This window comes from Mus pahari, chromosome 2, assembly GCF_900095145.1.
Source record: "Mus pahari chromosome 2, PAHARI_EIJ_v1.1, whole genome shotgun sequence".
In the NCBI taxonomy this organism is placed as follows: Eukaryota; Metazoa; Chordata; class Mammalia; order Rodentia; family Muridae; genus Mus; species Mus pahari.
This window is the reverse complement of record NC_034591.1, coordinates 150,506,007-150,518,669: the sequence shown is the minus strand read 5'-3', so window position 1 is coordinate 150,518,669 and position 12,663 is coordinate 150,506,007.

The window sequence follows — 12,663 nt, the reverse complement described above, 5'->3', positions numbered from 1 at the left end:
CCCCTTCTAAACCACCGTCAGGAAAGATTTACATATTTGGAAGAGTTGGTGACATATTGGAACTGTGTGATGGCTTTAGGGACTTTCTGATATTTCAGCAAATAATCAGAGTGTTGTGGTTTGCCTTTCTCCCAATCATAGTACCTGGGAGGCAGAGACAGGGAGAACCAGAAATTTCAGACAAGCCCAGTCTAATATTGAGTTCCAGAACAGTCTGGGCTATACAGAGAAAGACTGTCTTAAAACAAAACCAAACCAAACGGTAAATAAAAATCAAAATGAAATAATTAATTGTAAAATTTTGCACACTGGTGAGACATTTGGGAGAAGAATCCATTTCTGCTTCCTCTAACACACACACATGTGTGGTAACACGTGTGCACCCACATATGAACATATGTGGAGACTCACACATGCACCACACACACCACACACATACACACACCACACATGTGTACACACACATGGACATATTTGTAGACTCACACACGTGCACACACAATGACATAACCTATTCTTTCTACTGTTGGGAACTGGTCCTATGGGACAGACAGAGCTGAGATGTCACTCTGCTCCAAGAGGGTGGCCAAAGGAACACTGGGAAGAGGTAAGAAAATGGAGACAACAATGGGAAAACAGAGGCGGGTAGCAAAACTATTTCCTAATGCTGGAGAATCAGAAACTGCAGATTTCATTATCTCCCTTGTTCTCCAGGTTGGAAACTGAGGCACTATGGCATTAAGACCCTTCCTGGAGTATAACAGAGCAGAAAGGACAGAACCTAGTGGACTCCTAAGCTCTCCCTGCAGAAGTGGCTCCTCTCTGAGCCTGCTTCCCACTGGCATTCTCCCTAAAAGTGCCAGGGCAAGGCTTGACCTCTCTGGTGTCAGTTTTACATTGATTTTCTGTCTCCCCTGGTGTCATCAAAGGGTAGCATTTTTCTCCTTACTTTCCCCTCCTGCCTGATGCAAATGAAATGTGTGCTGCTGCCCTTTCTGCATTTTCCTCTTGGGATGCTACAGCTTTCCCCAGACAGCTGGACAGCTGGACATCTGGACAGCTGGATGCTCACCTAACAGCCAGGCCTCTGCAGAGGGCCCTCCTCTGCTTATCTAAAGCAACAGATGTGGGGATTCTTAAGCATTCCCTAGGACTGGCTTGAGTGCTCTTAGACACACGCTGATCTATTGTATTAGTTCTTCCCCCTGGGGTTCCCAGAAACCTATAGAATCTATCCAGTCTGGAAGAAAGAATCACTGAGAAAAGACAGAGCTGTAGACAGAACCAGGACTGTAATTGATAGCAGGGGTGGGAGATGGGAAATGAAAGCAGAGGCATCAGTGCCAGCAGATGATGTGTGACGACGTGTTCGGTGTATGGATCATGGATGAACAGCCTTTCCTAAAAGGCTCTGCCACAATTCAGCATCCACCAGCTTTCGAATCTCTCATATTTTACCTTTTAAACACTGGGTGTCTGCCTGTCCCTGTGCTCTGCAGATGAAGAGCTCAGGCACAGAAGGGTTACACACCTTGCCCAAGTCCTCAGTGACCTAGACAATGGTTTCACATCCTGGCACCTGTGTTCACAAACAGGACATTTCTGTGGCGGCCTGCTCTGACTCTTCCAAGGCAGTGACAAATTACGAGGTGTGCAAGCATCTCAGGCACATTCGCAATCTGCATAGACGTAGCAGGCTTCCAGCCCCCAGGGGAGTCTGAAGATGGGCCTGGAAGGTTTCATTTTCACCTGCCATGTTTGACAGCGCCCAGCGAAAGCAAAACATCAGGGTTCCCCACAGCCTCTGCACTGAGAAGTCCCTAAAAGGAGAGAGCTTGGCTGTATTTGCTTACAAGACAATTAGGGTAGACAGGATGAGTCTGGGGTTCAGGGGGATACTTACACTGTCTAGCCTGCCATTGCTGGATGCAGAGAGAAGGGAGATGTCAAAGGCAAACAGGTCTGCCCTTCTTGCCTGCTATACTAAGGAAGCTCACATAAGAAAATTCTTAAATTCTTCTTGAAATTATGCAGCTTTGGAAAGTGGAAAATTGTAAAGTGGATGTTAAGCTTGGTTATTGGATACCTTCACCAAATATTTATTCTTTTAGTTTCATTTTCACTTTAGGAAAAAGGAACAAATTATTGTATTAATATTGTGTTTAAGTCATACAGTGAGGACATTTTAAAGTAGGAGCCAAGAATAAGAGGCCATCTTGTAAGCATCAGCAAAGACTAGCCAGGGAGATGTGTGTGTGCGTGTGTGTGTGTGTGTGTGTGTGTGTGTGTGTGTGTGTGTTTATTGGTTAAACAGTGACTTCTTAAATACATTGAATAATTCCACCAATAATTGTAATGAGGACTGAGCTTAGACTCTAAAGAAACAACGAAGCCATGAAAAGGTGAAATACCCCTCTTTTGATGAGGACCGCTGGCCCTGACTAAATATCCAGGGGCTGGAAACTACCCTAAGGAGCGGCTCCGATAGGTACCAGGTTGTTGCTGTTTGCAGGCTTAATGCTGACCATTTTCTCTATAACCAAGAAGTCTCCTTCTCCATTGGCGCACCTGAAATGTAAGTATGTAAATAAATAATGAGACTAGCTGCTTCTCCTTTGCTTTGGAGTTGAAAAGACTTGACTCAAATGAAACACTGACAGGCTAGAGAGGAACTGGATAATCGAGGCTTTAATCTCTCAGGCTAAGTATGAAGCCACCACTAGCAGTATAAGGAGAGAGAGAGAAAGAGAGAGAGGGGGAAGGAAGGAAGGGAGGGAGGGAGGGAGNAGAGAGAGAGAGAGAGAGAGAGAGAGAGAGAGAGAGAGAGAGAGAGAGAGAGATCCTCTCCCAGCTTTTCTGCAGCAGGAGGGAGTGAAGAGAAACTTAAAGTCCCAGTTAAGAACCCCTGAAGAGATAAAGAATCATTATTATTTTTGAGGTATGTATCTCAGAGACTCCACCGGGGAAGAATAAGCGAGGGCCCCAATTTGCATAGTCACTTAACCTACAAATGCATACAGGACGAAACTGTTTGCACAGCCTTGGAGGGGTCACATCATTCTTCCCTGCTCTGGTGCCCCTCTAAATTATGAATAGGCGAGCAAGCAAAGAAATCTATATTAAACCTTTAAAATGGAAAGAGCCCTCAGCTTCAGAAGTCTGGGTGGCATTTGGCCCGAGGACCGTGCCATGCCTTACAGGTTCCCATCATATAGCTGGCAAGCAGCAATACTGGAACTGAAATGGATTAAGTCTTCCGGGCTCTCTAAGCCTTGTTACCTACCAACTGCTAAGAGATGCCCTTTGGTTCCAGTTAAAATACTTTAAACACAAATAAATTCTAGAAGCCTGCTGAGTTAATATTTGCCCCGAGGGAGAACAGAAAAAGAAAGGAGCCCTTCTGTTCCTGCAGGTGCCTTTGCGGTGCGCCTGGAGCACTTAACCCCTCCACTGCCTGTCAGTCTGTTGTAGTAAGATGGGCTACTGTCTGAACCGGAAGTGCGGTGGAACAGGAGGAAGGAGGGCAGCCATTTCTGCTTAGCAGTAGTTAATGCTGTCTGCAAAATACCAAGTAAGACATAATATGTCTTACTTACCCCACCCTAGCCCTCTTACTAATGTATCACATTAACAGCTGGCTGGATCTGCACCGTAAAGCACCCTAAATCCTAAAACCCTATAGAACGGAACTGAACTATAACTGGCTTTTTCCTCTAAACCACGCACTGTGATCCAAACGTGTCTCCCCTAACCAAGTCCTGAAGCACAGTGGCTGCTGTGATGGCTGCTGTATTCAGAAAAGATCTTGGTGAGTCCTCTAAAGTTTGATGGAATAGAAGTCTGGTCACGTGGGTGGGGCTCCTGGCAGATGGTGTTAAATCTTTCAGAGGTGGGGACTCATGAAATGCCAACGGGCAAATACGGGTTGCTATCCTTAGAAGAGATTCTAGAAGCCAGAGACTGGCTTGTTTCCCTTTGGCAATCTGATCTTTTCTTTTTTTCCACATGCCTGCCGTCATCATCCCATAATGTGTCCATAGTTGGATAGAGTAAGGTGTTTTGTCGTGGCATCCCACACATACATACAATATATTTTATTACATTTGCTCTTAATATTACTATTACTGAACCCCTCCTTTTTCCCCACTCCATACCCCTAGTGTCCCTCCAATTCTCCTCCACATCTCTGATGGTCTCCCTTTTCCTTCTGTACCTCTGTCTAATCTTCCTGAATTCTCACACTAAAATAAGTAACTATAGAAAACCCCAAACTAATAACTAACATGAGGAGACCACAGAATCGCCATTGAAAAGCTTGAAAGGCCTGTGTGAGATCCACAGCACACACTGGGATTGTTACCTCGTGACTGTGCTTGGGTGGGTGAAGGTGGAGTGCTGCAAGATGTTGGGACAAGAATGGAGGTATTTTACACTGTGAGCATTCAAAATTGATGATGTAGGGATCTTGTATGTGAGCGAGCCTCATACTGAGGAAAAATGAGAACGAAATTAAAATAGGAAAATACAGAGAAAAGAGAAGAAGTATGCCGTTTGGGCATGGGCGGAGTAGCAGCCAGGTGTCCTCAGAAAGCAAGGTGACGCTTCTTATAAACAATATTCAAAACCACGGGAGAGATTGCTTGGTGAAATTAGAAGACTTATCTTGCCCCAAATACAGCCTTTTTTCTCCCCTAAAACTTCCATGAAAATTAATTTCATATAAGTAAAAGCATGAGAAACAAATTGAGTTTAAAGTCTACACAAAATAATAATAGGAAAAACCACTAAGCATAAGGAGCAGAATAATGTCTCCCAGGGTGGGGTGCGGGGGGGGGAGTGTAGAATACACACAAAAAGATCAAAACTGCAACTTTTTATTTCAAAACTAACTAAAAGATACTTAAAAAGTGACATTCAAAGGTGAATAACATAAATCAAAAGTACAAGAAACTAAAAATTGGGTCATAGAATACAGAAAAAAAAAAACCCTATACATAAAACATCTCAAAATAGGTATTGAACAAAAGAACACATGGATGAGTCAATACACAGGTGATTCTTTCAATGATATAGAAATTATAATAGAGAAAATCTCAAGGAGGGAAAAGGAGAAAACAGTGTGAAGCGGAGACAAGGGCTGACAACAGGCAGAGCTGCAGTAGCCGAAAGGAACACAGTTGTGGCGGCTAACTCTGCTTGTCACCTGAGTAGATACAGAATACTCTGGGCATCGCGCCTCTGGGCATGTCTGTGAGGACAACTGCAGGGAAGTTTGACTGGGGAGTGGGAGGCTCCCACTGAATGGGCAGCATCCTTCCACAGACTTGACAAAAAGGCAGGGCAGAAGTGGCATAGCTGGGTCCTCAGGCAGTACTATGTCCAATTTTCTGAGGAACCGCCAGACTGATTTCCAGAGTGCTTGTACCAGCTTGCAATCCCACCAACAATGGAGGAATGTTCCTGTTTCTCCACAACCTCACCAACATCTGCTGTCACCTGAGTTTTTGATCTTAGTCATGCTCACTGGTGTGAGGTGGAATCTCAGGGTTGTTTTGATTTGCATTACCCTAATTACTGAGGGTGTTGAATATTTCTTTAGGTGCTTGTTGATCATTGTCTCAGTTGAGATGTCTTTGTTTAGCTGTATAACCCATCTTTTAATAGGGTTATTTGATTCTCTGGAGTCTAACTTCTTCCGTTCTTTGTACATATTGGATTTTAGTCCTCTAATGGATATAGGATTGGTAAGTGTCCTATGCCTTACAGAAGCTTTGCAATTCTATGAGGCCCCATTTGTCTATTGTTGCTATTAGTGCATAAGCCATTGGTGTTCTGTTTAGGAAATTTTTCCCCTATGCCCATGTGTTTAAGGCTCTTCCCCACTTTCTCTTCTGTTAGTTTCAGTGTATCTGGTTTTACGTAGAGGTTCTTGAACCACTTGGACTTAAGCTTTGTACAGGGAGATAAGAATGGACGGATTTGCATTCTTCTACATGCTGACCTTCAGTTGAACCAGCACCATTTGTTGAAAATGCTGTCTTTTTTCCACTGGATGGTTGCAGCTCCTTTGTCAAAGATCAAGTGACCATAGGTTATGTGGGTTCATTTCTGGGTCTTCAATTCTATTCCATTGATCTACCTGCTTGTCTTTGTACTGATGAAGATGCTCCAACATATAACAAGGACACGTGCTCCACTGTGTTCATAGCAACATTATTTATCAAAGCCAGAAGCTGGAAAGAACCCAGATGTCCTTCAACAGAGGAATGGATACAGAAAATGTGGTACATTTATACAATGGAGTACTACTCAGCTATTTAAAAAATGACTTCATGAAATTCTTAGGCAAATGGGTAGAACTAGAAAGTATCACAGTCAGAAAAGAACACACATAGCTTACACTGAGAAGTGGATATTAGCTCAAAAGTTCAGAATACTCAAGATACAATTCACAGACCACATGAAACTCAAGAAAAAAGAAGACCAACGTGTGGATGCTTCAGTCATTCTTAGAAGGGGGAGCAAAATACTCACAAGAGGAAATACAGAAACAAATTGTGGATCAGACACTGAAGAAAAGGCAATCCAGAGACTGCCCCACCTCGGGATCCATCCCATATACAGTCACCAAACCCAGACACTATTGTGAGTGCCAAGAAGTGCTTGCTGACAGGAGTCTGATATAGCTGTCTCCTGAGAGGTTCTGTCAGAGCCTGACAAATACAGAGGCAGATGTTCACAGCCAACCATTGGACTGAGTACAGGGTCCCCAATGGAGGAGTTAGAGAAAGGACTGAAGGATCGAAAGGGGTTTGCAACCCCAGAGAAAGAAGAACAATATCAACCAACCATACCCCTCTAAGCTCCCAGGGACTAAACCACCAACCAAATAGTACAGTGGCTCCAGCCACATGTGTAGCAGAGGATGGCCTTGCCAGGCATCAATGGGAGGAGAGGCCCTTGGTCCTGTGAAGGCTCAATGCCCCAGTACAAGGGAATGCCAGGGTAGGGAGGCAGGAGTGGGTGGGTGGGTGGAGGAGCACCCTCATATAAGCAGGGGGGATGGGATAGGGGGTTTCCAGAGGGAAAACTGGGAAAGGGGATAACATCTGAAATATAAATAAAGAAAATATCCAAGAAAAAAAAGTCAGGGCAGAGCACTAGCCCGCATTGCTGTCTGCTTCATGACTGCAGAGCCCTGCAGCCATGCCTCTCCTCCATGAGGGACTCTACTCCAAAACTGTACACCAGAATAGACCCTTCTGCCCTTGAGATGCCTTCCTCAAGTGCTTTGTCACTGTAGTGAGAAAATTAACTATCACAGTTTAAAAATAATAATCCAATGGAACTTTCCTGCAATTGAAAAAAAATGCTATTATTTGAAAGAGCACAACCCATGTCTACCATTATCAATTCAGAAAGACTGCAAACAAGACCTGCTGACCTATTTATAAAATTCTTGATCAGAAAACAAACAAACAAACAAAAAACCGACCAGTGGCATAGCTCCCCTGGCAAAGGCACTTGCCACCAAGTCTGACAACCTGAGTTCCATCTTCTGGTCCCAGAGGTTCCATGTGAGGAGACCAGGGAATCAACTTCCTCAAGTTGCCCTTTGACTTCTGTACACATAAATGGCACATGCATGTGTGTCTGCATACACAGGTGCACACATATGCACTAAATACATGTAATTAAAATTTTAAAATATAGATAAATTTTAAAAATCATTTGAGCAGTAAGTAGGCAGAAAGGATAACAACTTCCAAAGGCTTAAAATAAAATTAGATTGTTTTGGAGTTTTGCCAAAATGCTTTATGACAGGCAAGAAGTGAATCACTTGCAATGAATTAAGTAGCCAGCGAGGCCCTTAATTTCTCGCAGAGCCATATACAAGGTTACAGAACAAGAAAGCATTGATTTTCAACCCACTTGAATAACTGAAAACTGGTAAATTTTCTAGAGCCAAAATAAATCTATTTTTAAAAACCAAACAAATGACGACTGATTCACTAGAAGAAAACGAGGAAGAAACCTTGACTGTAAAACAAAGTCAGAAAACATGATATGAAGATCTAATATCCCGCATAGCTAATCTTCAAGCATGGAGAGCACAGATTGTTACTGACATGCCACGAGCCCAGGGCATCCTGCTGCATAGTGGGTACTTCCAGGAGAATCAGCTGACCAACAAAGAGGGACAGTGACCATAGCATTGTTAATTACATGGCCCAGAGCATTATATACACACAGGGCAACTACAACAATCGTGCAAATCAAACCCATACCATAGAATGACTGCAACTCTGATCGTATAATGTACCTAGGGAGAGAGAGAGAGAGAGAGAGAGAGAGAGAGAGAGAGAGAGAGAGAGAGAGAGAGAGAGAGAGAGAGAGAGAGAGAGAATAATGAGGAACACAAAGCAGTGGTGCCCAGAACAGTCTCTGAGTTTTTGTCTTGATGTGGCTCATTAGCATCATGAAGTGTCTAGTCACGCTTCAAAAATTGGATCTCACCCCTTCCAACTAAAAGGCAAATGTCAAGGCTGAAGATGCCACATATACACCAAAAGACGTATCACCAGTCACATACTGCTTGGACTTAGAAGCTGAGCCTGGTAAGGTAGGCTATATACTCTCAGCTGCTTGGGCAACTGAGGCAGGAGGATTACAATTTTAATCCCTACCTCAGCTAGAGAGTTCAAAGTTATCCTGGACAACTTAGTGAGACCCCTTCTCAAGTACAAAGTGAAAAATAGGCTGGGCTTTCCAGCTCAGTGGTAGAGCACTTGTGTACTATGGGAAACTCTGTGATCCGTTCTCAGTATCTCTAAGGAAGCAAGAAAAAAGGGGGGGGGATGGAGTTAGATTCATAATGGCCCTGCAGGTGTTAGTTGAAGAGAAGAAAAAATAAGTAATCAGACTTTCCTATTTCTGTTTTTTTCTTGATATTGTTCACTTGTTTACTTTCAGACAAGATCTCTCTCTCTGTAGCCCAGACTATCCTGAAACTCACTAATTAGCTCAGGCTACCCTTGAACCCATGATAACCATCCTTCTTCAGCATCCCAAATGTTGGGGTTACTGGTTTCAGTCATCAAATTCTGGCATCCCGTGTGTCCTTGGAAAACAGAATTTTCAGTATGGAAAACACAGATATAAAAAAAAGGTTAAGTAAAAATTCTACAGTCTTTGGTTCAGGATTCAGGGAGATGGTTCAGGAAAGTGTTTGCTGTGGAAGCATGAAGACCCAAGTTTCCATAATACCCACATTTTTCTTTTTGAAAGAAAGGGGGTGCCCTTGAGAGTGATTATACTGGGAAGTACAAACATGAAGATCACTGGGGTTACTACCCAAATAACCTTGTTTAACCAGCCAAAGTACCAGGGCAAATGAGAGGCTGTTCCAAAAGGAAAATGATGCTTGACTTTTAAGGACCAACACTTAACATGTATCCTCTGGCCTCTACGTCCACAGTGCACACACTCGCAAGCACACCACAGACATGAGTGCATGTATGAGCATGCACTCACACACACACACACACACACACACACACACACACACACACATACACACACACACAAATTCTGTAGTCTAAGATTTAAATCAGATGTTCTAGTATAAATTCAAGCAATATTTTACAACAGAGTATATTTTTGAATACATACCAGTATTTAATTTACTTAGTTACCCATTTTGCAAATATGTCCACTGAAAATGACTCAAAAAAAATGTGATCAATTCTATCCCAGTGACTCTCTCCAACCCCCAGACTACAATTTTGAATACCATTTCACCGGGTCTGGAGAGATGGCTCAACAGTTTAGAAGAACACTGACTGCTCTTGCAGAAGACTCAGGGTGGATTTTCAGCATGAACATACTGGTTCTCCCCATCTGTAAGTCCAATTCCAGAAGATCCACTGACCTTGCTGGGCTCTTTGGGTACCATGAATACCACCATCCCCAGATATGCATGCAGACAAAACACCTATACACATAACACAAAATTATAATAATTTATATACCACTTCACTAACACAGTAGAATATCATGTAATCATCTTGGAACAGGGTTGCATGGATGGCTTGAAGACCTGAATCTAACTCACACTTCAAAACCAGGAACTGATGCGATGTGTTCCCGTCCACAGTGCTGGGGAGACGGGGTCGGACAGATCAACAGCCAGCTGAGCTTACTCAATTGATTAGCACCATACCAGTGAAAGAGTGTCTGTCACAAAACATAAATCAAGGTCGACAGTTCCTGAAGAACAATAGGAAAGGCTGCCTCTGACCTCTACGTTCACGCACACACGTGCACACACGTGCATGCACACACACACACATACACTCACTGTTCATGGAATGTACACTGCAAAAGAGCCCGAGCCAAACTGCATAAGCTGCAATAGGTCAACAACAAACAGAACATTCTGAACTTCATGAAGTATAATAATTGCAATCGATATAAAAGCTTCAAATATGTCTAATTCAATGAAGCTATAATGATGCTTTAAAGGAACCATCAATCATTTGGGAAGATGAAGTAACAGAACTAGTATGTCAGCAGGTACTGTGTGCCTCTTCCCAGCTGCAGAGCGTAAGGCCACTTCTGCCAGGTGGATCCAGCCTCTGGATCCAGCAGCCAATTCAAAAGAAATATGGAAAGCCCAGGAACATGCTGACCTGCACTATGAGACTACAGCAAGCAAAATCCGCACTGAAGCTCTACACAGCAGCCAACTTAAGTCGGCTGCAAATGAATTGCAAGGAAAATATTGGAGGGATAGCCTGCAAATTAAACAACCATTGGAAAATCACAGCATATGTTTGTAAAGACTAGATGATAGTGCCCCCTAGCGCACACGGGGTCAGGGGCAAAGCAAAATGATAATGAAATATTAGATAAAACTCAAATGAAACACCAAGCCATGTGTGATTGCTTGTAAGTGCGTTAGGGGGTGAGGGGCTATGGACTGAGAACAGGTTCACGAAGGAAGTTCAGGGATGACTGATGCAACCCTCCTCAATCCGTATGCTTGTATGAGTGATTTTCTCTGTGCTGTAATGAAATTAGAAAAGTTGAATCACACAAATAACAAAGAGTTATTCAAAAGGTTTCTGAATTTGTCAAAAATTATGGAGCCATTTTTCTGACAGAAACGTAAGCATCTCTGCACTAGGATCTAAGGGCTTGGGCTTAGAGTCCTTGCTGTTTTGGTTATTAGCTGTGCAGCTGCTGAGCCTTGGTGCCCCCATTTAGATTCAATATAATAATAATAATGATAAGCCTCCCAGTGGGTGTCATACGACGCAAATGAGATAATCCATTGTAGGAGTTAGTTTTCTCTTTGCTGTGACAAAGCAACTTAAGAGAAGATGGATTTATTTGTTGTTTGTGGTTTTAGGGAGAAGTCAATTCGTCATGGCAGGGAGGCATGGCACCAGGTCTGAGAGACTATCTAACCGGCAGACAGTTTTCAATCAGAAGCCACCATGGCTGCTAATACTCAGCCTGCTTCCTCCTCTGGTCCTTTGCAGGCAGCTGGGAACTCCAGTGCACAGGATGACACCATCTGAATTCAGGGTGAGCCGTCCCTTGCCAAGAATCTCAGCAAGGAGCTTGACAGGCATAGTCAGAGGTGTGTCTCCTAGGTGATTCTAAAGCCATTGAAGTCAGTAACAAAAGCTCCACTTCCTGTGGAGCAATCACATAGTAATGACTCAATAGATCACGCCGATGGTGAGTGCTGCTGCTATTGTTGGAAAGGATGAAGGTGTCTAGCTATGTAGGCATCTTTTCTATGAGTTGCCAGGGACCCATGTGAGGCCTCTTTGGATTTCCATTGCAGCTATCAGACTCCTTTTTCTCTCTTCTGCTCCAATTATATTCTGCAGGAAATCGGATCTTCATTTCTTTAAAAACTAAATGCTGTGGAGAAATGAGAAGTATTATAGACTTCCAAACTATATTAAACCACCTTTAGTTGTTGCCCAACTGCCACAGGGGCCAGGATGGCAGTCACTGCCATATTGATGGGGAATAGAGAAGCTGGGGGAACATGATTAGCCCATGGTTTGTGTGGGAGGTCACCTCTGTGGGCATCAGGAGACAGTAGTTATCCTCAACCCCTCAAATGGGGGAATGTTTACAGATGTGGCCTCAAAAGCAATTACCATTCTTAGTATTTTATCCCTGGATGCACATGTCAGTTTGATTGTGTGTGTGTGTGTGTGTGTGTGTGTGTGTGTGTGCGTGTGTATACATATATATCACATGTAGAGTTTGTGATCCACCTATATTTATAAGCCTTCTGCTCTATGGAATGCCAATTCTGCCGACCTATCCTGGATCATTCATTACCTTCTACCCACTATAGTATCAGGGATAAAGATGGCCTCTGGCATGGAGTGTTGGAATTAGTTCTCACACCCTTTAGCCTGAAAGGCATGTTGGGTAGGGTGTGAAATGTTCCTCTATTTTCTAAGCAGCCTCCCCTTCCCCATGTTCACCATCTGGGCTATAAAGACACTATTCTCTTTTGCCTGACCTGAGTTTCCACAATCAGTTTTGCCATATCACTTTGCCTCATAGAATCTGCTATAGATGAGAGAGAGAGAGAGAGAGAGAGAGAGAGAGAGAGAGAGAGAGAGAGAG